Below are 25,415 nucleotides of genomic sequence, written 5' to 3'. Positions count from 1 at the left end.
CTCCTCTCTATAAAACACCTTTTAGAGGCTATACTAATACAAATAACAGTAATAACAATTCTAGACCTTAGCAAGAAATTTCTTGCCTTTCGGTCTCCAGTGGCTATCTCTGCTTGACCTGCACCTCTTCATACAATATCTTCCTTGTCTACCCTCCTGCTCTCAGACTAAACACTTGTATCTGCTGCTATTCCCTCTGGTGCACAAGGAAGCAGCCTCGACTTGCATTCTTTAAGCATGTGATGATCCTCTGAAACATTCCACAGTCAATTTGAGCTGAAAAATTACCTGCCTGAAAGGCACTGAGTTAAACCAGATTGCAAGCCAAACCTCCATCTAGTGAGAAGCAAAGTGAAAACATTTGTCATGGCACTCAAAAGCATCCAGGAAGTCCAAAGTTATTTAAAAAATAAAACCAACCCAAACTCAAGCATAATGTGAATTTCAATGTACATGTTTCAATAATTCAGTTCACTAAACCAGAATTCTCTACACAAAATAATGAAAATTTGTAGCTTTCTAGTTCTGAAATCCCCCAGAAGGTCAAACAGGAAAGCTCAGAGCAACAAAAACATTCAAGGTACATTGCCAGTAAAGCTGCTACACATCATAGCTACACTGAGTAGTACTGAAAACTAAATATTGAGTGTAAAAAATATTATATATGTGTGTCTGAACAGTTGTTGAGAATAGGCAGGAGTAGCAAAAATTAGGAGACAATGGAGGAGACAGTAGTCATCAGTTTTTCCCTAAGCTCTTCACAAAGAATTCCTTCCTTCCACAAGGCCAGGCTCTGATGGGTGCTTTAGCTGCCCATGCAGTCAGCAAGAGCACAGCTCAGCTGGACACTCACACCAGCAGTGGTAGCATGGCCAAGCTGGCCTAAGAGCATGGCTAATACTGTTGCCAAGAAAATATAGGAGCAACTATTAGAAGGAATGACTTGGCCTAGGATAAGTGACTTGACGTCATCTCCTTTCAGGTGGTATAGACAGGAGTGTTGAGGCCCGAGGTCTAACAGATGTGCTGTCATACCCAAATGGGTAATCTCTGCTTTCCCAGACAAGAGCCCTGTCCCTGTTGTGCACAACTGTCTCCAAAACAAATATATTAACCACTCCAAATGGACTTGATTTGCAAGTAATATTCACAAAGCACCCAAACATCCTTTGCTGAGGGGCAAAATACAGTACAATTTCCCTCCACCTTATGCAGGTGCACTGCATTTTCATTCGTATTACAATTAAGAGACATTACAGGTCAGGCACACACATCAGCTAGAAAATGGGACAATGATTATTTAGCCCAACCCTGCTCACACAACATCAGACTTTGTCTAGTTTTGATTTGAGACTCCCCTCACCCCAAAGCCTTCACATTTTTTTCAAGCTATGGTAATACTTAGATAAATGAAGAAGCAACTTTTCCACATGAGATCTTGAGTGTGCCACCCTACAATGACCTCTTTCCCTGCTTTCATAATTCAGAGATGTTTCAACAAAACCAAAAACCCCCAGCATTTTTAATGGGTCTGAGTAGAAGGTAGAACAATTCCCTGAGCCTTTCCAGGTCTTCCCCAATGCCAGCAGCTGTTTAATACATCTCTGCAGAAGTCCACTAATTTCTTCTCTTTTTTTTTTTTTTTTTTTTACATTTTCTTTCTCAGCAGCCAGAGGTCACCATCTTCTCACAAGTCCTATGAAGGGTCTCCTAAGTCATATACTTAGGAGGCAGAAATGAGAGAAGCAAGAGCATGCAAACACACTAACCATGCAAGAAAATAGATACAAGTGAAAAAAAAACAAAAAAATCTGCTTTAGAGAGGTACTTGCTTTGAAAAAGGACTACAGTCTGATCTGAAAAAGAAGCAAAGATAGAATAGAATGGAATAGACCAGACCAGGTTGGAAGAAACCTGCGAGATCATTGCATCCAACCTATCATCCAACATTATCTAATCAACTAAACCATGGCACCAAGCACCCCATCAAGACTCTTCCTAAACACCTCCAGGGATGGTGACTCCACCACCTCCCTGGGCAGCCCATTCCAATGGGCAATCATTCTTTCTGTGAAGAATTTCTTCCTAACATCCAGCCTAAACCTCCCCTGGCGCAGCTTGAGACTGTCTCCTCTTGTTCTGGTGCTGGTTGCCTGGGAGAAGAGACCAGCCTCCGCCTGTCTACAACCTCTCTTCAGGTAGTTGTAGAGAGCAAGAAGGTCTCCCCTGAGCCTCCTGTTCTCCAGGCTAAGCAACCCCAGCTCCCTCAGCCTCTCCTCACAGGGCTTGTGCTCCAAACCTCTCACCAGCTTTGTTGCCCTTCTCTGAACACATTCCAGCAAGTCATGATCTTTCTTAAACTGAGGGGCCCATGCACCATGACAAAAATTTCATTGCAATCTCATGGCATCCTATGATTCTGCCTTAGTACATCAGTCTTTGTTGGAGACAGCAAGTCCGTGGCATGAGGCAATGGTTCAGCAATGACAAGAGCACAGTTCAGGCACAGTACCATGTTATATTTCACTCATGCATCCTTCAGCCAGACAACCTGTGCTGGCTGCACTCTTCTTTTGTAGATCAACATAATTTGAGGTTTTTAAAATTCCTCTTTTCCTTCATTTAATCATTTCTCCATAAGTCCTTAAAAATCAAGGACATTTTGAGAAATGTTTGTACAAGATCTGGCATATGAAGATTCAAATTCCTATAAATAGATTAATAACCCACTTTCTGGAATTCTAATCAGCTTCTGCTTTTGGTTTAAGCCCTATTAAATGGCAATCTCCAAAGCATTTTTACTGCTGCTGAATATTCATTCCTGCTTTTTCCTTTAAAGGAAATCTACTTATTGACTCATTTTGTAACTCCCATCAAAGTACAGGTTGCAGGAGAGAAAAACAAAAAATTGGAGTGGATATAAAAGTACCACAGTTTATACCTTGTAAGACAGGACACCAGAATTTCAACAGCAAATCTTTCTACACAAGGCAAGGGTAAAGCTCTGCACCTCCCAGAGTATGCATTGGTGTCTAATAGTGTTGCTCAGCATGGCCATATTCTAATATTTCCAGAGAAATCCAGCTCCAGCTTTTTATCTACTTCATGTTCACAGAAGAGGTACATTTTCTCAGGATGAGAACCGATACCATGTTTGCATTACTGATGTAACCTAGGCCTAGCAAGATTGTTTTTTTGGTTAGCATAGACACTTTGAGAAAGAAGAAAGGATAAAAGTTCTGCTTGGAACACCACTCTTAGGTCTCCTAGGTTTTCATTTGCTCCATTGCCAGTAGTTTCTCCTCTTGCAGCTGTCAAATCCCCTTATTAGTGCTGCAATGGGACTGACAAGAGCAGCATCCAGCTTGTGTCTGCCCAAACACCATAGCAGCTGCGTCAAGGAGCTGAGCAGTGTGGTGACAAAGCTGAAGGCAGCACTGGATGTCCGGTCCCATGCACAACCATCAAAGCATATGCCTGCCTAGGTTTAAGTCCATGAAAACATGAAATCAAACCAGACTTGCTTTTGTTTATAGCCATATTTCCTACAAGCACTTTATATAAGAAGCAAGAGTGGGGGAAAGCTGCCATACAACACACCTGAAGTAATCTTCAGCTGCACTTTGGCAAAATGCCTAGGCAGCAGCATGATTTTTCCCTCTAGCTAGCAAACAGATCCTGTTTCCCTTCTTTCCAGGGCCCACATCCGTAGACTCAGCTATAGTTTTGGTAGCAGCCTTTATAGCTTTCATATGGTTACCATTTCTAAGGAAACCACTTCCTCTGTATAGACATAGTTTATTTTATTTATTTTCATGTTATTGTAGATTTGGCAGAATACACACACAGTATGAAAAAGGGGGAAGCAGCAACGGCAAGGGACAGAAATCAGACCAAGAAAAATCAAAAGGTAAGCATGTTTCTTAAGACAACAGATCAAATGAGGAAAAATCACTATGAGATAATGTCTCAAGCTCACTTTCTGTCTTGCCTTTTTTCAGTACAGCTATCACAATGGTTCAGATCTTTTCTGGCAGGATTTCATGTAAGTATTGTGTGTAGAGGAACCAAAGCAGTCAGATCAACATTTTCATTATTACTAATTGCCTAGAAACATTTAGCTCTGCTTTCCTGAGGAGCACAGTGCCCTGGAAATAATAGTGACCTTGCTCACCTGCACTGTCTTGGATATGACACAGCCACCTCATCACCAACATATAAAACTCCAAGCATTTCTGTAACTGCAGTCTGTAGCACACCTGTAGCACATGGCGGTGGCTAAAGGAAGCCGCAAAGGAAATCAAAGTCTCTGGCGCAGGTTGAGTATTCTTCTATCTTCATTTTCTTTCTGTTCTAAACAGCTTAGAAATAAAAGAAAACTATGCAAGAAGTAAATCTGCCATTTCAAGACTAAGTTTTGAAACAGCAGTTCCAGAACCCAATCCATATAAATGCTTCAGGCTCTGAGATAAAGATTAGCATTAAATGCTATGCTTATTAAAGAAAATGTATCCCCATCCCCAGTTCTCAGCTTGTCCTGGTGTTAGTGACTACAGTCTCCCAGGAGTGGGCTTTTCACAGAATCAATAAGGTTGGAAAAGGCCGCAAAGATCATCAGTTCCAACCTGTCACCACAGACCTCATGACTAAACTATGGCACCAAGTGCCACGTCCAAGCCCCTCTTGAACACCTCCAGGGATGGCAACTCCACCACCTCCCTGGGCAGCTTTTGCCTACACTAATAGTATCAATTTAATGCATTGACCTGTAAACTGATAAAGACAAGTTCAGGAAACTCAAGAACACAGGTTTCAGTCTGCCACTGCTGTGGCAGGGATTGATGTCAACCACTGCAGCTGCTTGCTCCGTCACAGATCTGAATTAATTTTTTGACACACAATGAATACTGTCCTCAAAAAGCAACCAGCCACCTGTCCTGAAACATCTCACCTGGCTGTAACAAAGAAGAGTTGGAAACTCTGAAATATCAAAGAGTCACTCCACTAGTGGTATAATCAATACCTCCAAAGTCCCTTCTATCTGGGCTGAAAAGAGATGTTTAAATCCTCTATGCTGTGTATGCCTGACAGTTATAGGTCCCTTAGATGAAGAAAGCTGATATTTACAAATTACTCAGGTGCTGACCTTTGAGAACACGTTGACCTACTTTTAATTCTTCTGGTCCTTGACTCTCTGAACAGGCTTGCTTTCCCATCTGCAATGCCTGGGAAAGTGCACAACCCACACAACCCAGCCAGATTCTCAGAGATTGCTCCCTGCAATATTTTCTAATAGTTTCTTCCTGATAACAGAAAAATTCTTGCATATCTCTACCCATTTTCATCTGCTGGTGGTACTCCACCTGTTTTCTCAAGGCAGCTAACAATCAGCAGGTCATTCAAGTCCAGTGAACAAGCCTCCAAGTATTTTTTTTCCTCCAAATGAGAATTTAATGAAACAGATATTGAGGAACAAAAAAAAAAATATCCTGAGGAATCAGATGAGATTTGGGGGATCAGATTTTCAAGTGAAGAAGACATTTCTAAATTTGATGAACACTCATGTTCTGGGTCAAATGTACAGATTCCAGGATAACACAAAGCACACATCCGGTATAAGAAGTCAAAATTCATTTTTCTGACACAAAATATGTTTCAATATAGATTCCTTAGGAACATAGCCTACGGTGAATCAGCAGCCTGTTTTGCTGGAGGACAGCATGGATGCCAGTAAGAGATGGCAATCATGGAGCAGTGCCAGGTTAGACCAGCTGAAAATATGACTGTTTTTCTCGCATGGAGAACCAAAATCTCAAAATATTCTGTTATGATCCAGGTTTGTCAATATGCATTTCCAGCTATTGTAGTTTCCTCGACATTTTCATACTCTGTTCTGAAGTAGACAATGAGCTAGACAGCAGCACAGGCTGCACTTGGAAAACACAGCATCTCTGGATACCACTTTCCTACACAGAAATCTCAGTTGTAAAGGCTACACTTCCTCCTACACTTTGGTCTTACCTTGCAGCATAGGGCCAGTAAGTGGAAATGAAAACTGCTCTTCTGTAGGATCGCAGCACAGGCTGAAACTGCACAATTTTAGCCTGGAGAAGAGGAGGCTCAGGGGAGACCTTTTTGCTCTCTACAATTACCTGAGGGCCTATCCTGGCCAGAGACAAATTAAGGGCAACAAAGTTGGTGAGGGGTTTGGAGCACAAGCCCTGTGAGGAGAGGCTGAGGGAGCTGGGGTTGCTTAGCCTGGAAAAGAGGAGGCTCAGGGGAGACCTTCTTGCTCTCTACAACTACCTGAAGGGAGGTTGTAGACAGGTGGGGATTGGTCTCTTCTCCCAGGCAACCAGCACCAGAACAAGAGGAGACAGTCTCAAGCTGCACCAGGGGACGTTTAGGCTGGATGTTAGGAAGAAATTCTTCATAGGGAGAGTTATTGCCCATTGGAATGGGCTGCCCAGGGAGGTGGTGGAGTCACCATCCCTGGAGGTGTTTAGGAAGAGAGTGGATGGGGTGCTTGGTGCTATGGTTTAGTTGATTAGATGGTGTTGCATGATGGATTGGACTCGATCTCGGAGATCTCTTCCAACATGGTTTATTCTATTCTATTCTAATTCAGAAAGTCCTCCTCAGGATATCTAACTTAAATTTTGCAAACATTAAGAATTCGTTAGCACCAAAAGTCATTTGTGTTGTCGCCAAAGTGTATACAGAATATTTTTCAAATCAAACCAATTTGAAGAGATGTCACAGAGCAGAAAAACATCTAGTTGTTTTCCCAAAGGTGTTCACCTCATCTTGTAACAGTTAGAAGCATATTGAACTCCATGAAATTTAAAAGTAATCACATAACCCAAAAAAAAGTGAGTAAGAAGAAATACTTCCCATTAAAAACATTAACTGTTCCTTGATTGTGTGACTCCAAAGTGCTCACATTGAGGCTTAAAAGTAGTTTTCGAAACTACAACTCAAGAAAAAGAATCCAGCATATTAATGCAATGTAGATGTAAAGATCAATTTGCTTTTCACAGCATAGGAGCGCAGCTTAGTGCTCACACATGGCATTTACTTTTCTGCCTTTTAATCCACACTGATAAACCAGCAGACATTTATCCCACAAGCCAGTTTTCCAAGCTATCTGTAGGACTGTGAATGCATTTCTACCCACTGCAGGCTTGCAAAGTGGAGAGCAGCACAGTAGTAAATACTTAGCCCTGCTTGGGCACATCTCATCTCTATACCTATAGACAGATCTCTACACTTGGCCTGAACGATAAAACAAAACCTACATGTTACCCAAGAGGTTGCTACATCTTCCACGTGCTCCCTCTTCTGTAACCTCCACCAAGCCAAACTAGCAGAGTTAAGGTCAGAGACCCAAGAGACATTTACCATCATTGAACTAACATGCTTACCAGGAAGGGGATGAATGGTGCATGGCTCTACTTCTTTTCCAGTTCTTGTGGATGATAGCCTACCTACCAGCTCAGATACCACTGGAATAATAGATACTTAACTGAAGCTTTGGCCAGGAGTTGACATAATGCTGAAAGCAGACTCAGTTCCTTTTACTTCTGCTGGAGCAAGGAATGAAAGCTGAGATTGTTTCATTACCAAAATGGAATTTTCAGAAGATAAATGAAGGGGCCAGTTCAGCCCTTCTGAAAAAAATCTATGCAACCTCAGAATAATAGTCAGGACCATGATGAGTTTGAGGTAACTAGTATCATATTTTGGGGGCCAATGTATTGGGTATGCTTTTGGAATTACAAGGCTACATCTGACTGGAGGAAAAGCAATAATGGTGCTCATTTCCAAAAGAGCAGCATTTAATTGCTAAAAATAGATGTGTTTGGGGTTTTTTTTATTAAGTAAAGTTCTTTCTGAAACTGTACCCTCTTTGGTTCCTTCCTTGGCCCAGTTTTCAGTACTGGAAACTGCTAAAGTCTGTCTATCTCAGACAAACTCATTAGCTAGGAAGACAGAGTACCTATAGCTGGAACAAAACCCCACTGCCTGAATAGATTCCTTCTGCAGTGATGAACTGCTGCATTCTCCCTCTCTTTAGGCCAAAGGACACCCTCAATCAATGTGTAAATTCTGTTTTAGAAAAAAAGCAGGAAGCCAGCAAGCTACAACAGCACAAACCGAGCAAGTACAGTCCAGCTCCTGCTGCCTGAATCATGACAGCGCTCACAGCCATGGTTCAGCATTCTTCTCATCAGCCCAAAGGAACATAAGTTGTTATATTCTGAAGCATCATTCAATGGTTATTAACATTTAATTCAGTTATTCTAACACCCCTGGAAAAATTCATTGCATCCAGTATTTGCCATCCAGCCTCCCAATTCCTTATCCAATAGTATATAAAAACAGCATGAGGAAACTTTACAAGAGAAAGTTATCATCATTGAAGAGACAGAGGAGTGTGTAATGCAATCATGAAACACAAGGAGCGGAATCATGCTCAACAGCACTTATTTTCTAGTATAACTAATACATCATTTATGGTGATTTGCTGTTTGTGGTGAGCTCTTACCCCAATATCTTGTTTCAAAGGAAAAACATAAGTGCAGCTGTTCCTGGATGTGCTTTATCTTTGGCTTCATGTTAAGTGCAGGTATAGCTCTCAAACTCACCTCTTATTTCAGGCTAGAATAGAAATAATTCCTTCTCTACTACGACTCATTTGACAAGATTGTAATTCCCTCTATAGACAGCCTCAGAGCTGTGGAAGTAGAGTATTTTCTGCCCATCCTAGCTCAGCAAAACTAGCTCCTGGCTGCCAGATTTGACAGGTGTACAGGTCACATTCAGAAACTTGTATTTTCTGGACTGGGTGGGAACTCATCAAGTTCAAAAATTTAATAGCTCTGAGAAAACATTTCAGTCTATTTTATCCTCCACTGTGTGAACATAACTCTCAGTTAAAGACCATTAGGGTAAATTGAATAACTCTAAGATGTGAAAATTTGTCCAACACTTTTTTTTTAGACAAATTAAATATACACATATTGTAGTTGGCAACCTCTTTCAAGAGATAAAATGAGACAATATGCTGTACAGACTAACATAGCTTTCATACTAGAAACATGCTGAAAATCCAAGGGTAGTTCTATCATGCATTGAGTAGCTCTGGCACTTTGCAAGAAGGGTGGACTTGCAGCAGAGATACAGTCACAGTGCTTTAAATGCAGTAGTCCAATACTTCCTGCAAGTGCACACAGCAGCACAAGTACATATATTCAGACATGAAATCCCAGACTGGAATAATCACCTCATTTAAATACCCAGCAAGAAAAGTCTTCTTTCATAAGTCACTAGAAAGTTCAGATCCTTCAAATGGGGAACAGTGTTTCCACTGTAGCAGCTGGCACTGCACTTCTCAAAGAACTTCATCCCACGCTTACATCCCCAAGGAGTGATAAGGGCACTCCAGAATAAACACAATGGTCCACTATTGCTAGTCTTAGTTATTAAGTGAATCTACTGACTTCTTGTCAGCACAAGCACTTCCTTTCAACACCAATTGTTTGCTGAACCAGAGAATATAGTTTTCATGCCGCAACATTAAAACCACCCCAAACCCATACCTTGCATTTAATCTCAACCTACAATCTCTAGTGGCACTTTAAAGTCTAGACTTGACTCTTCTTCACTAGCACTATAATAAATTACAGCTACAGGCCTGTTTTTGTAGCACTGTCTTAAGCTTTCTCTTAGCAATACTCTTTTTCTTCATGCCATAAACAAGGACTGTGTTATACCAATATTGATCAGCACTGAATTATGACAGTTTCCTGTCAACAGAGCTGACTTGTGTTGGTTTGGCCAGCTGCTCAGCTTTCAAACGGTTTCACTGCAGTGATTCTTTAAGAAGCAACACTTTTGATATTTCAGAGAAATATTTTATTGTAGACAAACCATGAACATCTCTAAAGTTCTCTCACTTTTTGCTAACATTTTATTGTATTTGTATAGTGGGTTTGATGCATATGCACAGTGCTAGAAGGCAATACTACAAAACAGTGCTCACAGTCCAAAGAGGTGCTGCACACAGCTACCTTATATCAGAGCCACCCAAAGGGTTACAAGAACAGACAAAGCTAAAGGTAATTCTCCCTCTTGCTTAGCAGACTTCATAAGCAGAGAGTAGGAGGTAGACAGGAGCTTTGATCATTCTGTGCATTCTGCACACTTGTACAGAAAGTCAATAATTTATCTTATTAGTAACACCTTAGAGGTTTCTGGCCTCCCTGGTATCACAGTGCCCTTCTCTGACAAGCAAGCTTACTACAAAAGTCATACACCAGACAAACTCCTGCTAAGCACAAAAACTTTGAGATAGCTCTAAGAAAGCTTTCAACATCCAAAAGAATAAATAGATGATGGATATATCTACAGAACTGAAACTTTTTCCATTCATTATTAACAAATTTCTACCACATAACTTTTTCATCATTTTATCAATAATTTATCTATTAACTGGTCATGCACTGAATTTTTATAAACATAGTAAGAAGCCATTTCAAATTTAACTACTTTTCATGTAAACATATACCATTCACTGCATAAACAAATTTGCAAAGCAAATCATTTTAATCTCTCCTACCTTTGAAGGCAGAACTAAAGTTACTTTCTAATAAATTTTAACCTGTACCCAGGTTTTCTCCCATTAATATTAGATGAGCATACAGAGTACTAAGGCACTATTTAAACCATCACTGGGATAAAACAAAAAGTCAACTTTTACAAGTCTTACATGTGTGGCTGCCTTCTTTGATTTACTATAGCAGAAGTCATATAAAACACTGCATGTGGTCTTTGGTAGTGCTGCTGCTGTGGGATGGGGGTGAGGAACAAGCATGAGCAAAGCCACAGAACAGAGCAGGACAAATGTTAATAGATTACTAAAACATTACAGACATGGCAAAGATTGAACCTAAGAGATGTCCTGAACTCTGAAGGACTTGGAGGAGGAGACAAGATTTCCTACATTAGATGGGCTGCCAAACAATGGTCACAGCCAGAATTCAGGATTTTATTTCCCTACTGCTTTTAGTCTCTTCTTCTCCAAATCAACACTATATTGTTCAACAGTAAACACAGCTGATTCTGCTCCTTATGCAGAATGAAGCAAGTGTTTACCAGTTGCCCCAAAGCCATGAAAGTCTCTGTCATGAAAGAGCTAGAATAGAATAGAATAGACCAGACCAGGTTGGAAGAGACCTTCTAGATCATCGTGTCCAACCTATTGTCCAACACTAACCAACCAACAAATTAAACCATGGCACCAAGCACCCCATCCAGTCTCTTCCTAAACACCTCCAGTGATGGTTACTCCACCACCTCCCTGGGCAGCCCATTCCAATGGCCAATCACTCTTTCTATGAAGAACTTCTTCCTAACATCCAGCCTAAACCTCCCCTGGTGCAGCTTGAGACCATCTCCTCTTGTTCTGGTGTTGGTTGCCTGGGAGAAGAGACCAGCCTCCACCTGGCTACAACCTCCCTTCAGGTAGTTCTAAAGCTGAAGTCTTTGATCATCCCAGTATATGGAGCTATCCAAGTGTTTGAACTTGACTATTGTTACATCTCTCTTAACACTAAAAAACCCCACAGAGTATCAAAGACTGGTCTTGTACTATATTTGCACGATGACCTATTAATCAACATCCCTACGCAAAGTTCACCTCTTATTAAAAATAATTAGCTTGACAGATTAGCACTCCCAGAGCAGAAAGCTGCCAAACTTAAAAGCTGTATTGCAGTTCTCACGCACAGCTCTTGGCAAAAGTGAGTCTGACATCCCTACTTAATTCACTGGCAAAAGGTAGAACAATTTATATGCCTCTTGTGTAAGGTTATGTCAAAATTGCATCTATTTTTGCAGCAGATCTTACACATCCAAATCCATCTGTAAATATCCCTCAGCTTCCATAAAACTGAGGCCTTCAGGAATCCACTGTATTGGAGATGAGACAGTGATCAAACCCCTGCCTTCCCACTTGCAGTGTGTCATATACAGGTGCGTATTGCCTGAAAATAAATAGCAAACCTCTGACGAAAAGGCGCGATAAGGATTTACTCTTGCTTTGCTTTTAGGTACCACACATCTGAGTTGGAGCTCTACAAATTCCAGGAAGCCAAAGAGCAAATCAAATCAAATAAACACCAACACAGTGCAGTTTCCCCAGGTCTGGCACCACCAGTGTGCTGGTTTAGAAGTTCCTGTCAAAAGTGGTCTCCTTGTACATCTGTTTTAATTTCAGCATTTGAGATTATTGCCTACTTAGAAAAATATGTTGGTCCTTCTTGACTCCTGGATCCTGTTCTCATGTGTGCCTATGACTAAAGGAGACTTTGATTATTCACTAACTTATATTTGCTACAATTTATTTCATATTTACCTGCCTAGGTTAGGCCACACCTTGAGTACTGTGTCCAGTTCTGGGCCCTTCAATTTAAGAAGGACATTGAGAATCTTGAACATGTCCAGAGAAGGGCAACGAGGCTGGTGGGAAGCCTCAAGCACAAGCCCTACAAGGAGAGGCTGAGGGAGCTGGGGTTGTTTAGCCTGGAGAAGAGGAGGTTCAGGGGAGACCTTCTTGCTCTCTACAACTACCTGAAGGGAGGTTGTATCCCGGTTGGGGCTGGTCTCTTCTCCCAGGTGGCCAGCACCAGAACAAGAGGACACAGTCTCAAACTGTGCCAGGGGTAGTTTAGGCTGGATTGAGGAGAAAGTTCTTCACAGAGAGAGTTGTTAGGCATTGGAATGGGCTGCCCAGAGGTGGTGGAGTCACCATCCCCAGAGGTGTTCAAAAAGGGATTGGACATGGCACTTGGTGCCATGGTTTAGTAGTCTTGAGGTCTTGGGTGAAAGGTGGGACTTGATGATCTTTGAGGTCTTTTCCAACCTTATTGATCCTATGATTCTATAAATAACTTTAAAATGAAGAGCTGATCTAACCTCTCCCAAGGAAAGGCAATGAGGCATGTGCAAAGAACCAAACTGTCTTACGAAACCTTAGCTCCATAAGAACAGTTATCACAGAATCCCCCAAAATACACTTCCCTATGCTCACCACACCACAGGATGTGATGTGCCAGAGAAAATGTCTGTTTCTGAAGATGTGCATAACTGTGGTATCTTAGATAATGTAGTGAGCACAGAGAAATGGTAACTTTTGAAATGGAAAAATGGTAGTTTGCACAGTAATTGCAAGCTATCAGAAATGCCAGATTTACTTAACCGCAAGACAGAACAAAGGCTGGCCCCAGTTTGAGGCAATTAAACTCCACAGCAATCAACATAAAAATAAGAAGCCTTTGTCACAAATGTACTTCTTTGTTTTTACTGGAAATTGTGAAGCAGCTCAGCCTCAGTGAACCAGAGAGTGAGCCAAACTACAGGTCTCCCCTCTGCAAAGACTGCGGTCTGTGCCCTTTGTGCTTTCTCTGGACAGATGGCACTGAGAAAGTGAGGAGGGAGGAGAGGAACAGGCACCAAGACAAAGTTTCCTTTTCAAAGTATCAGCCAGGTCAAAGGGAAGCAGGCACTGCTCACAGAGACCTGAAGCTGTTACAGAGTTTGTCTGCCATTTAAGATATGATCTCATCTCCACTGATGGGCACTTTGTTTATGGAATCAAAGCCATAACAAGTAATGAGCAGATTGATTTGGCACATAAAGTCACACTTCATTATTTCTCCAAAATCTAGAATTATAGTTACTTAATTTAGTGTACGTAATAACTAATAAAGCAATTGACTTAATACAATCTGAAAGCTAAAAGAATATATTTACAGCACCAAGAGGGGTCTGTTCCCTCATTCAAGCAGCGTTATTCCCTCTTCAGCAACATTATTCTCTCTTTCTCATCCCCTTCTCATTTTCTTCAAACAAATTACCCCTGTGCCCAGTCCTTCCATTGACTTTGGAGGTGCCTAGGCTGGGTAGGAGAAAGGGAGGGAAAAAAAAACCACAACCAGAGAGTATTTTAAATTGAAAAAAGCTCTGGATGCTGTGACTACATTTTTAACAAAGAAAACTTGAGGCAGTGTGATGAACCCTTTACATATTATCCTTTTGTAAGAACTTTTCTCCCCTGGCTAGTTCACTTTTCTTATTATTCAAAAAATGAGTGCTAGCTCCTTAATCTTTTCCCCCCTTCTTCTCTCCTTTCTGACACGCCGTATTTGCTTTCAAAAGGAACTAGGAATTTTGAGCCTTTTCCGTACCCGGTGTGCTAGCTCTTATACAGGCCTTGCAGCAGGAGATTACATAAATGGTACTTGAAGCAATAATGGTGCAAACCAATATTCTAAAGGAACATTTTTATTCATGCCATAAGAATTGTCTCATTTCTTTTCCATAGGAATAGATACTATTAATTGAATGTTTCTGTTCTCAAAGCCCATTAAGCTGCAATCTGCCTTCAGCAAATGATACAGAGATTCACAGCGCTAGACAATGGTTTGGGCTTGTTTGTAAGTTTTATTTACTATTATTTTGTGACATAGCTGCTTCTGCTTAGGTTTTGATAATGGCAAACACAACTCTGCTGAGAATAGAAACAAGTAATAAGACTGATATGAGGAATTCTATTTTCATAGCCGAGTCCAAAAAAACTGCAAGATTCTACAGAAAAGCTAAAATGATCTCATTTGATGTGCCATTAGGTGCAAGAGCTGCCAACCAGGATCTGCAAAGCAGAAACCATAAAGGAGAGCTAAAAGTACATGGAACCTGATTAATCCCAAACTACTCTCCTCTGTCCTTTAGACACAATTTTCAGCCTCTCCACAGAAATAGCCCTAAAATCCATGACCAGGTGTTTGTGAAAACAGTTTCACTCCAGGAAGATGCACATTTTATAACCACCTTCTTTAGATGGCACATTTATCCATGGAAACTTCCAAGAAACTAAGAGAAGACACAGAATATTCTTAAATCAAACAATATTGTCTGCATCACATCCTAAAACAAAGTCATTTTTCTGCACACAAGGGTTTTTGATGAGAGATGGGACAACAGGGCACTAGTCCACGAGCTCCGGCACTGCTCTTGAGCACTATGGGGTAGGCACCTGCCATTAGTATTAAAAGCTACAACTGAAGAGACAAAAGGAATGTTTACCTCATGCAGTTTGAGCAGGATCATTTTTAGAAAGGGATTTATAGGAGTCTGAAGTCCTGCTCTAGCACAGGGCTTTTGATTTTCCTCTTGCGTCTTAAAAGGATTTCCCAGAGACAACTGAATTAAGCTACTTCGTAAAGAAAGTAATCTCTTCTCTTTTGTGTATCAGTATAGTAACAAAGTACACAGCCCTTAGCACCACCCTTTCACCTTTGATTCTAGTTTGGACAAGAAATTGTGCTGTAATGACACCCTCCAATGTAACAACCAACACGGTTTTTGTCAGTCTTCACTGAACCTCATCTGGATTGTTAGCAAAATTAAGGTGTAGGTTTAATTTCCACCCATCATAATGAAGAGAGTAAGAAGGATGAAGAAGCATTAGAAAGTTAAACAATCAGCTTGAAGGAGGAGTGACATCCATCCTCCTCTTTGCACATTTGTCCTGTTTTTTGTTTTAACCAAAATGTAGCAGTGGCATATTCACAACTATGACCAAATTGCTTTGCCACTTTTGTACTTTATTACGAACAAGCAATGCTAACAGGTTAGCAAAGGGCTTCATAGTAATCCTGGCAATTTACAACATATCCTCTCTGCTTTCACATCCATACAAAACAATTACCATGACGCTCAGACCAAAACAAAGACTCTATTTTTGTCACATTGCTGCCCTTCAGCACCAACAAGACACTTACCAGCACTACAATTTACTGTTACATCATTTTGGACCTGTTTGTAGTACCCAGGCCTATTTCATTGTTGACCTTCCTGCAACATGCAGTGGGTCCTGCAGGATATTATGAAAATAATTGTATAAAGCATAACTTTTGCTAGAGCTGAACTGTGTACAGCTATTCTGAAGGTCTCAATGGGAAGCTGTACACTGTTTGGGGTTGACAGAGAGTAGAGGCTTCAGGGCATTTTAGAAAGAAAAAGGCAAAGTATATTTTGGGAGGCTTAGAGAAAGAAAGTGAGGGAGAGGCCAGATTTGTACACTCAGGAAAAGAAGAAAAAGAGCACTAACTCCAAAGTATTTGCTAAGAAATTTACAGCATCTCTTTGAAACAACATCTCAAAGGTATTTGCTGTACTAATCTAAACAGATACTTAGGAACAGTTATGAGCCAAGCTCCTTTTTTAAAATAACAAACCAAAGAAACCCAAAACACTCCACCAAAACCTAGGGAACATGCACACCTATGCCTCGTTGATCAGAAGAACAATAAAATCAAATCACCTCACCTTCCAAAGTACATGGAGGTAGCCTCTTTTTGGAGGCATTTCCCTGGGGATGGAAGTTTGAAATGGACCAAAAAAAACTACCCCACTACTAAATATCAGCTTCACCAATGTATGCAGCAGCTCACAGCCTGTAAACACATCCATTGGATACATCTAAGAGAAACTCCAACACAAACCCTAGAAAACTCAAGCAATGAAACCAGAACTATTTCTTTGCTGTTAAGGATGCTCACTGAAGAACAGGGCCAAGCATAGGGTTCTGCATTTGAAGTTTTTGTGGCCTTTCCTGGTGCACTGAGAGACACTTTCATAGAAGATAGACATATATCTGTCATACATAGGCAGTTTCAAAGCTCAGCCTGATTGATGGACAGTGTATTGGAGACCAACAGATTTAAATATCTTTTAAATCAATCTCATTGATATCCATTTCAGTTACTGCAAACACTTAGTTTAAAGCATAAATTAGAGTGCTAACAAAGAAATATTTTGGCCCTGAATCTCCACTTTATGCAGATCATGAGACAAGGACAAGCTAAACACCCAGAGAAACAAGAGAAAAGTTTCTATCCCCACTTCTGGGGCCAGTAGGTTAAAGAAGTGATCTCATGGGAAGAAGTTAGGGTAGCCTCCTGCAACACACACAAAGCAACTTGCTCTTCCTTAGCTTCTGTGGGCCAAGGCTCATGCAGCACAGCAGTGCCTCAAGTTTGAAGAGCTCACAGCAGATTGCTCATGGGGAGGAGAGATACCACGGGGTATCAGTGCACTGCTATGGAGATACTTCCAAACAATATTGGGCAAGAAAACTCACCCCAAACACATCACCAAGGGACCTTATTTGATATGAGAGGAGAGACTAATTTCATACAGTTTCACCACAGAGCCAGAGGGTGAAGATGCATCATCATCTAGCTCCACATACAGGCTTGATTTCAGCTTAAAAACAAAACACCACAAGTCAAATCCATAGAAGCAACCATACTTACACAACCTCCAGGTCCATAGAAAAAAGCCATGGCCTTCCTCTCATGAACTGATGCTGTCACCTTCTTTTCCTGTCTCAAAGTGCTCTCTGATGCAGTGGTTGGTCAGTGACATACGCAGATTTCTCACTTGTCAAACACCACTCAAAACCAGTGCTCCAGAAGCTGCTGAATCCAACCCCCAACTCCTCAAAAAACAACAACAAAAAAGAGCCACATAGACAGGACCAAAAAAACCCCACCTGTTCTCAAATAGCTTTCAGGCTCATTGGTGTAAATGCAGCCCACCTATGCAAGCTGCTAGAGAAAGCCCAGGCTGTGCTTGTTAGCACAACAAGGCAGTGGAAGGGGAGCAATAAATAAGCACAACAGAAGCTCTGACAGAGAAAATCTGTCCTGCTCACAGTCAAGTCAATGGCTGATGTCCCAACAACAAGCAGTGTTGTGCCCAGCATCAGCAGCTAAGAGCTCAGTGCAATAATCTTACTTTCCTCATGCCTTCCTGTGCAGCTTGCTAAAGCAAAGCAATTCCCAGTGCATTTCTTGCACACCATGCCCCTTATCTTCTTACTGGAAACACAAGAAAATTCAGTGTGACCAGACCCTGTGCTGTAACACTGATCATATTTCAACACAGCTGATAAATAAAGAAAAGTCTTACATAACACTCTTCATTCGAGACACTTAAATCTGCAGTTTCACATCCACTTTGTGCATTTTCAGTCACGTGAAAGTAAAAACACTTTCCCCTAGAAGAGAGCTGAAGGTGGTAGAATAAGGCAATGTATTTCACTGGCCCATTTAACAAATGAAACATTTACTTTCTGTTTGGTGTAAAGTGACAGCCGGCTTATTAGAGCTGACACTGATCCGCCTGAGACGATTTCAGTGAGCGAGTCACGCATGTGAAGGTCAAAGCACCAAAGGAATTAAATGAAGAGCGGAAGGAAGCAGCTTCCTCTTAAGGATAGAAATTAGCTAACAAAAATGCTGTTCCTAGTGCAGCCCTGCCTGGTTGGAAACACAGCATCTGCAAGTGCTCTGTTCTAGAGAAATGCTTCTAAGACACTTGTTGACTTTCAGTTTTTTATCCCTGGTCACCAGCTCCATGTGCTGCAGGCACAGCCCCAGCGCAGCTCTCAAGAGCCTGCAGTGAGGACTCTATGAACACAATTTGTGCTGTGTCAATGACTGACTTATGAAAGGCAATATAGGTAATACTCATACATCACTTTTACATATGTGAGAAGGATAATTAACGTGGGAGGATCCCCTGTTTAAACCCAGTAATAAGACAAACACAGCTGTGCTATCTCAATGAGCTTTACCTCCCTGCCAGGTGTGCACAGCTGGCTGCAGAGTGTTGATGGACTCATCTGGCTGCCCGCAGCAGACCTTCAACACCCTAGAGGAATTAAGAGTTTAGCCAAGAGATGATCCACTTTTGCCAAGGTTTGCTTAGCACTCCTACTTTTGCCTCCCCAGGTCCAGCCCAGGCTACAGGAACCCTGCAGCACCTGGATCTTGGCAGCTGCTGCCCAGAGCAACAGCTGGAGAGAGAAGTTTGCATTCCCTCTAGGGGAGATTCAGAGCTGGTGACAGAGGGTGCAGGTCTAGTGCATGGCTCTGGAAAGAAAGAGGGGTTTGAGTCCTGACAGCATATGAGGTCCTGCCTCATGCAAAGTGCACCATCATGCTGTGACAAACCCCTAAGGGGAGATGGAGCCTGTGCTGCCTGGGTGGTCTGATTTTTGTTCCTTTTCATGTTTACTCCACTAAGATTAGAGCAGTGAAAACAAAGCAACACAATTTTACTAACCCCAACTCCAATGCACTGAGAAGGGCAGCATATCTGTGTCCCACCTAGTCTACACAATCACATCAAGGTATGCAGGTGCTCACACATGCACCCAGCCTGGGTGGTTCCACAGCCTGGCACAGGTGATACAGGATGGCTAGCAGCCACCTCATGCTGTGTCCCAACTCCAGGGCAAGCCAGGTTTGACTTCCAAAATGTGTGGATTCTTCAACTGAACAAATACCAAAGGACTTTGGTATGAGCCATGCTTCATGAGCTCCATGACCAGCATGTTTGTTCAATCTCTCACATTTTGAAGAGCAGAGCTGAAGAGCAGCTGAAAGTGCTATGCTGAACCTTGGCCAGCACAGCTCCCTCTGGAAGTCTCTTACTCTGAATATTTCAGCACCCTTCCAGCACTGGTTTTAACTCCTTCCTGATTAAGAGCCCAAAAACATCAGAGCAAGCAGTTCCTGGTTATCATGCACCCATGATCATTTTGGGTTCCCCTAGCATTTCTTGAATTCAGTCTAGTGCATTTGAGTTAGCAGGGAAAGGTCACTAAATTAAACCTGATGGGTGCCAGCATCTCTGGTTTTAATCTCAGCATTCTCCAAGCACAATTGTTTGATACGAGGCCCCAGATTTTAGTCTTCCTTCACGTAAATACCATTTAATTAAAACTATGAGGGCCTATCCTGGCCAGAGACCAATTAATATGTCTTCACTTACTACCTCAGGGCTCTGCCAGGGTATACGGGCTGGGGATGTGAGCAGAAAACCAGCACCATTCCTCTAGAAATAGCTTTTCACTGGTGCCTGTTAGGTCTGACCAAGTAATTTGCCTGGTAACTGACTTACTGCAATTTTGATGAGTTGGCATTCTGGTGTCACAAATGAATATGTGCAGTCCCTTGTGAGAGAGCAGTTAGGACCACAGAAACCAGATTGTTGTCACTCAATCTAACCAGGCATGGAGGTCCAAAACTAAGCATGTCTGAGAACAATTTTTCAATTCCTGAATTGCATCAGACAAGCAATTTGGTCTCTGTTGAACAGTCTGGTCACTTTTCAGAGCTAGGCACTGCCACCTCTGACACTCCCAGGAACCTCTGCAAAGGGCTACAAGACCCTCTACACCACAAGGCATTTTCTTATGGACCAGTGCCACACATTTTATGGCCTATTACAACCAGATAGCCACCTGGAGAGATGACTGAAGAACAAAGAATGGACTTAATTGGGCCAGGTACACTGGAGGCAAAAGAAAGTTGGCACACAGTCACTCATGCTACTCCAGCTGATTACACTGGTAGTAAACCTTGTACTCAGAGACCACGTTTGCTTTGCAGACCCAAGAAAAATATGTGCTTCCTCCTGTGTTCATTAAGTCAGTGTGAAGACTGGTACACAACTCCTGCAGGAGAAAACCACAGCACAACCTTTCTGTGGCTTTGCCATCCCACTTGTGCCTCTCCAAGAACTTGCTGCAAGCTCCTTTTATTTCCTCTTTCATCACCAGAACTTTCTGCCAGAAATGACACATTTGGTATTTGGAATTCAAAAAAATCTAAAAGAAACATGAATGGGAGAAAAAAAAACCCCAAACATCTGCACACAGAACAATGGTTGTAAAGGGAGCAGGAGCAATGTCAGTGACCTTCAGAAAAATAATTTACATAGGTCAAAAGATGACTGGCAATAAATACTAATATCCTTTATTAGACATTGCATGTCTTAACCCCATTTCCCTTAATGCTTTATTACACGTTTCACCTCGAGCAATGCCCATGGAGCCAACTCAAGAAGTAGAAGTGTGTATAGAAGAAGCAAGGATACATTTAATTTCCTCTTTACCCACGAAGAGGAAACAAACTAGTGAGGACAGTAAGGTGTTAAAAATGTATAATCTATTTTACAGTCTCCTTCCCTGCACAGAGTCATGTAGACCTACAAAAGCCATCAGGCGTTTTGGTTTTGTCCTGCCCTACAGGTGCAGCACAATTTCAACCTCCAACACCGTATAAAGCTTTCATGGTGAGATTGTCAGCAAACAAATTAAAACCAAACTGGAGTCCTGCAACATGAAACTGCAAACACTTTTGGAATTAATATTATACTCCTGTGTCATCCAATTCCAGTGAGACTCACCATACACATTTTCTGTACACACAAAACTTTAGAATATGAAAGCCCAGATATGGGGGGGGGGGGGACGGTTGCCAGATGTATTTGTACTATGAAACCCAAAATAGATATTCTATTATTTTAGCAGCTATCAGCCTTGACTTTAAGATACATATTTCATTTAGTTAAAAAGGGGAGGGAAAGGCAAAGCGGTGAATGAAAAGGTTTTAATGAAAATGGTCCTGGTTTAGGAGGAACCTGGTACAACTGACTTTACACTGCCACCACACTTCCACGCCCCATCTGGACGTAAACCACGTTAAACAAAGAGCACAGATATAACATTACAGCTTTTTTCACTCTCTCTGTAGAAACTGCCACATGTGCAGCTGAGAAAAAAGTAACTCCTCCAGTAATAGCTTTCCCTTTCCAAGAGGAAATATTTGCATCAGTGCATGCAAGTTTTAGAAATACAGAACTAAGTGCCTAAAGGCTGAGCTATTTTCACTTTCCACGGTCCTCAGAGATAGGACTACATGCACAAAATGAAGGTACAGTTCAAAATAAAGCAGCAACACAAAAACATATGCTTAGATACAGAAATACAAGACTTGAGCAGCAGAAGAAAGCGTTCTGCAAAGCTGTTATCACATACACATTCACCTCCTTTTTCACATTAAAAGCTTCTAAAAGTTCCAGTCCAAAATGCATTGACAGAAAAGTTGCTCAACTGCCTAAGCATCACATTTTACACATTCAGCACTCTTACAGAGCTTCAGGATGAGTTTAATCTCACAGACAGCTCAGAAGACTATGGACAAATATTACCACCCAATAATAATTACCCCTTGTTCTCACTTTCTTTCTGTATATATTAACAAATACAAAGCTCTTTCTGCTTTTTTCAGCTGAAGCAGCCCATTACCTGCTGTGCTTTTAAGCTCGCATCCACACTCCCCAGGAACCGGATAACGTGCCATGCAGCACAGTGAGGAGAGCTCACTCAGAGGCAAAATAATTCTGAACTTACTCAAGTGAAGTCTCTCCGCTGCATTTGCAGGCTGAGCAATGTGCAACTGTATTTATTCACCACTGAAAGACTACGCTTTACAGTTCTAACCCTGGCAAATGCTGAGCATTTAAATAGTTCTACTTTTGCCTAGATGCACAAAGGGATTTTATACTTCTACCACAGCTGTGCACAAAAGAATAGAGTGCCATTTCAAATCAGAACTCCTGAAGTTACTACTTACCAGCTTGTGATTATATTTTCAGTAAGCCAGATGAGCTGAAGAGACAAAAGTTACAGAAAAGCAGGCAAAGTTAACACAAATGAAGGGAAAGTAGCACAAATCCTCTCTTCATTCATCTACTTAAATGTTCCCGAAGACTAAAAAGGACCTTAAAGAAAGTGCTCTCAGCAAAGACTACATCCTCTTGTCAGTCAAACCCTGCATAGTTTCAACTAGGCATCCGTCCAAAAAGACATGGAATTATTCTATTTTTGTCTCCCAGTGCAAGTGGAAACATTTTTACAGATTTGTGGTGAGGATTTCAATTTTTGTAGTGGTCAGCTAGGAGAGGAATATAATTAAAGACCCTCTTAAATGCCAGACTGTCCACAAAGGAGGAACTGGATAAATCTGGAGATAAATAAGAGTTCCATTCCAATACAGTCTGGTATCGAAGCACAAGAAAAACTTTCAAGGAAGTTAAAAATCCAGATGTGGTTCACTGGAAGAAAGTTGTAAAACAGTATCTTTTTAAACAGCATTGTTGTCAGGAGGAGTGGGACAACACTTTGTCAACAAATGTAGCCTTATCTTCTTTAATTAAAAAAAATGTTAGTTAATGAATGAATAAATAATACTATTACATGGAAAGTTAACACTTGTTTTTCCACCCACGTTACATCTGGTACGTTTCTGGGAGTTTTTTCCACGCAGGTGTTTCCTTAGAAGTGCTTCACACTTTGCCTGTTGCTGACATAACAGAAAACTTCTAACTTTGTAAAGTATGCAAGTCCTTTGGAAGTGGTATGTTTCACTTTGTTGCATTCAATGTTTACTCTTAGTATATCCATGAGAAACCATGGTCATTTCCTCTGTACATCCAGTCTGGAAGCTGACACTGAAATTCATTGTACATCTTTACTGGCCTCTTGAGCTCTCCAGATATGAGACTTTCCTCTCAAGGAAAGCTTTTAGTTCAATTCCCCAAAATCCTGCCATCATCAAGGAATCTGAACTTTTGTCTGTGCTGTCTTGTCTCTGCTCCAACTTCCTTACCCACTGCCCCTTTCGTGCTTTTTTGTTACTCTGCTCCTATCGATCTTCCTTTGATGTCCTCCATTTCTGCCCTTTTCCATTATGCACTGACGCATCTTTTTAGTCCCTGTTGTAGCTGTTAAGTCCCTGTCTCCTGGTCCAGCTCACCAAATTAACACCTTACCCAGCTGGTCAGTCTTAGGGTTTCTCCAGTCACCACTGCATGCTAGGCCACCTTCCAAGCTACTCCTTCAGTGTAAAAAAATCTCACATGAATTAGTCCATGAAGTAAGCTGGTCCTGGATGTCATCATCCCCCAGGTCAAGGCCATCATGCAAACGCACCAGAAGACATGAATCAACTGTCACAGTAAGTGGGAGGGCTGAGAGGAACAATATCCTTTTTTAACAGAGACAAGAAGTTCAACCACCCTGCACCCTCAGCAAATCTGTGGCTGTTTTCACAGATTGCTCCTTCTCAGGCACCTTTTCTTACCAGTCTTTCTGGGAGTGTGCTGGGCTTATTGGTCTAGTCTTTGCACCCACCACAGCTCCATCTGAACCTCCTGAGCTTGTTGTGACCAGGGAAAGGACTGCACCTTCCAGTCTGGGCCAGTAGAGAGGGCTCCCTTTGATTTGTGCCTGTCCAAACAGTGTGAATCCCTGTAAAGGATGAACAGTGCCTTCAGGATGAATTAACACACTACGGGTCAGCCACTCTGTCACTTACCAAAATGCCTGTGTATTTATGTGCTCAGTGCAGCACCCAAGTAATAGAAGACTGAGGGTGACATAATCTAGAAACCAAGTTGATATTTTTCTGCTACCCAAAATTTAGGAAAATAATCAATGCTTTGCACATGCACCATTATTAATGTCTAATTAGCATCACATTTCTTGCTGCCTGGCTATCAGCCACTATTACACCAGTATGACACTGACTTTTAAAATGGAGATGCTTTATGGCACCTATTGCTTAACTGTCTTATTCTAAAATTGCCTGGTCTCCAAAATCCATCCATTTTAAGCAGTTCCTGAGAGGTAAAAAGCTCTGGATTAAGATTACTGTTCCATTATTGGTCAGAGTGTTAATTTCCTTCCTGTGATACCAGGCTGCTTATCATTTCTGACAACACATTTAATTGCTGTTGCAACCCCCACAGCTTTTTCATAGGTACTGTCAAGGTTATTTTAATTAAAATAGTATCTGTACAGAGGTTAATGAAAACTGGGAAAAAATTCCAGCAGGAGATTGTCATCCACCACTCTTCATTAGTTCATTAGAAATCAAATTCCCATAGTCCCCATGGCTCATGGAGACCAAGAGGGCTGAAGAAAACACCCCTGAATGGCTTCCATGGAGCTTCAGCTCACCTGCTTTGCTATGCAGACCTAGAGCCCTCTCCACACAGTAACCATTGGACAAAGCCCTCAGTGTTTGGCCCATTCTTCTTGTTCTCCTCAGAAATACTAATGACCATGAGGCTTATGAAATTTCCCTCATGTCAAATGCTGCTTTGGTAGCACCATAGATATAACATGGGATCACCTGTACTTTAGTAAAGAAAAGGTGATTCAGGATCAAGAAATGCATTCCTTCCTAAACTTTTTAAACACAACTTCACAGAGAGGGTTGTTAGCCATTGGAATTGGCTGCCCAGGGAGGTGGTGGAGTCACCGTCCCTGGAGGTGTTCAACAAGGGACTGGATGTGGCACTTGAAGCCATGGTGTAGTAGTCATGAGGTCTTGGGTGACAGGTTGGACTTGATGATCTTTGAGGTCTTTTCCAACCTTATTGATTCTCTGATTCTAAATGGTACCACATGTGGCATTGCTGTGCTGCCA

The 25,415-nt window shown here is 41.6% G+C and overlaps 1 protein-coding gene across 1 annotated transcript in view; it reads right to left on the bottom strand.

Moving 5' to 3' along the window:
* INSC (INSC spindle orientation adaptor protein) overlaps positions 1-25,415 on the bottom strand; it is a 114,797-nt gene that overhangs the window by 79,092 nt on the left and 10,290 nt on the right. The gene's annotated exons all lie outside the window — the stretch shown is intronic.

The sequence above is a fragment of the Dryobates pubescens genome, chromosome 22, assembly GCF_014839835.1.
Source record: "Dryobates pubescens isolate bDryPub1 chromosome 22, bDryPub1.pri, whole genome shotgun sequence".
In the NCBI taxonomy this organism is placed as follows: domain Eukaryota; kingdom Metazoa; phylum Chordata; class Aves; order Piciformes; family Picidae; genus Dryobates; species Dryobates pubescens.
Note: the sequence above shows the minus strand (reverse complement) of the source record. Positions and strands in the feature narration are given on the sequence as shown.